This window comes from Pygoscelis adeliae, unplaced genomic scaffold, assembly GCF_000699105.1.
Source record: "Pygoscelis adeliae isolate BGI_AS28 unplaced genomic scaffold, ASM69910v1 Scaffold74, whole genome shotgun sequence".
NCBI lineage: Eukaryota > Metazoa > Chordata > Aves > Sphenisciformes > Spheniscidae > Pygoscelis > Pygoscelis adeliae.
The window spans coordinates 3152711-3155379 of record NW_008824665.1 but is presented as its reverse complement, the minus strand read 5'-3'; positions in this window follow the sequence as shown (position 1 = coordinate 3155379).

The window sequence follows — 2669 nt, the reverse complement described above, 5'->3', positions numbered from 1 at the left end:
CCTTTAGGAATGCGCTGCTCCAGGGATACCTCCGGGCAGCGCACACGAGGCCCACACTGTGTGGGGAATGCAAAGAACTGGTCTTTTGTTTCGCGCCCTTTTGTTTTAACCTCTTGAATCAAAGACCCCAGCTGCTACTCTGGGAGAGGCTAGAAATTAATCCAATTAAAAAATAAATTCCCTGTGGAATCAAAAGTGCTTGCCGGGTGGGGGGTATGGGCATGCAATTTCTTTCTTCTGCAAAACAAACTCTTTCTTCCAACCCACATTTCACAGAGGAGAGATATAGGCAGGGAGGCATTTGGGGCAAATACAACAAACAAGTGATCGGGATGATTTATAACCCTGGTACCAACCCGCAGCTCATGGGAAGGATCGCAGCCTCTGTCTTCTATAGCCTGCATGGCCGGAGACAGAAGCACAATGGCGCGTGCTAGCCTCCAACACAAACAGTCATAGAGCAACAAAACCCTTTGCCGCTTCGTTCCACTCTTTTGTTTTGCAGGGTTTTTGGTCAGCCTGGGCTTGTGGAGCTTGACAGGTTAACCCACACTTCCTTTTCTGGTTGTGGCAGAAATGATTAAACAGGGGGGATTGTTTAGGCCGTGAAGCAGAAGGAATTCCTTTGTTTTTGTAGATCACTCCAAGGCAGCCGAGCCCACCGGGATGCCCAAGAAGAAAGAGGCAGAGGCTGAGCGCAGAGACAGGTTTCCAGGGAGGGAGGTCATGCCACCCCTCTGCAGGCTCAGTGACGAGGGGTGGGGGGGACATGTTGCACCCCAACTTCACGGCTGGAGAGAAGTCAGCCAAACCCTCTGCATATGTGGGTGAGCGGGACCAGCTGGACACCATGCCCAGATAGCCTGGCATCTCCCTGCCACGCTCAGCAAAGCCCCAGCGAAGTCATACCACCCTAGGGCTTGTGCTACAAGGGGATCCCACCCCACCGCCCCGAGGGCATGCAGTCATGCAGCATATGTTGAGAGGAACTGGGGCCAAGGGAAGAGGGGGAACTTCAATAGCCAGGACTTGGTGCCCCCAAGATCTCCTGGGAAAGCTAACATGTAACACAGCCGCCTCTTGTTAAAGCCTGGCTTGCTTCCACTGCCCTCTGTGTGCGTTAAGCTGCACATCCTCCCTCAAGGTCTATGTGGTCCTGAGGTACTGGGCCGGATCCCTATGGGAATCTTACCTTCTCTCACAGCCCCAAAATATAACACCTCCTAGCTTATCTCCATCAAGAGAGATCCCTGGAGAGAGTCCCAGGCACCTGCTGAGAGGAGGAAAGTCTTACCCCGCTGCGCTGTGGACACCGACACCTTGGGACATATGCAAACTCATTGTGCTGTAGGTGATGGTGAAAAGGGCCAGAGCCGTTAAGTGCCTGTGCTCAGCTGGAGGAGTGAAGGGGAGAGGAGGGGGAGGAGATCCTGTTTTTTTGTCACTCTCAGTAAGCCAGTAACTGTCCTGGGAGAGGGGAAGAGCACCCACAAACTTTATTTCTAAGAGCTGGATCAGAATCAGGGGAAAAAGTAAATTTAAAGCTAAAAAAAAAGTACCTGGAGTGATTTGCTGGCCGTCACTGACTTGGCTGCTGTTGGCATCAGGCTGGTGCTCTAGGAGTGCTTTCACTCCTTGGGTGCAACACATTACCCAGGGATTCGGGTTCACAGGGATGGGTGGGGGGAGCCTTGCTTTTTCCTTTGCCTGACACCCACCTCTCGGAGCAGCTTTGATTTCTGTGTCTAAGAGGAACAGGAAGAAGCTTGGCAGCAGAGATCAGACCTCTGGACACTGCGAAACACCTCCTTCTTAGCAGGCTCTGAGTCTCCGCAACAACGCTAAGTGCAAGAGTGCTGGTAAATTATTAAAACAACCTTGCAACAGCTCCGGAGAAACCACCAGCGCCTCAGATTCAAAGGGAAGGCTGCGGTGTGAGAATCCCCATTAGTAACAATACGCACAGTTTGCAAGAACATATGTCCCTGCATGGAGCAATCAACCAATCTGGGCTGTTTAACCACAATATTTCAAAGAAGTGCTTTTAATGCAGCTGATCCGTATGTTTATTTTTGAGCTGTAAAACGGGATTCTGCACCAGCCTTTCAGAACATTTCTGTCATGGACTCTATCCAAACTATCGGGGAGAAGGTTTTGCGCCAGCGGAGCGACTGATACGTATTTTTTTTTAAATCAAAGTCACGACTGTGGAAAAAGAATAATCCAGGCAGACAGAAAGTGCATTTGCCCTCTGAAAAAAAAGCAAGAGGAGCGAGACCCTACCGGGACCCTCTTAAGAATGGGTTCGGATCAAAAGTGCATGAGATGGGGACCGGGTGGATGGGAAAGGGGATGATGCAGATACTTGAGCACACATCGAAAATACAGCCCTTCGCACCCTTGTCTCCTGCAAAGTGCGTGGGAGATGAACGCAGGTCCTGGTTTATCGATTGATTGATTTTTTTATAAAAAATAAGAGCTCCCCGTGGAATAGCCATGCCTTTGCGGGGAGGGGGAGGTGGGGGAGGGAAAGGTCTGGTCTCCTTCCCTGCTCGATCTAATCCTAATTAAAAATAAATTACATGCTGTACGGAACTTGAAATGGCAAAGATAATCCTGTTACACACGAGGGGCCGCTCCGCTGCCCGCTGCCCGCTCCCGGCCGGCGG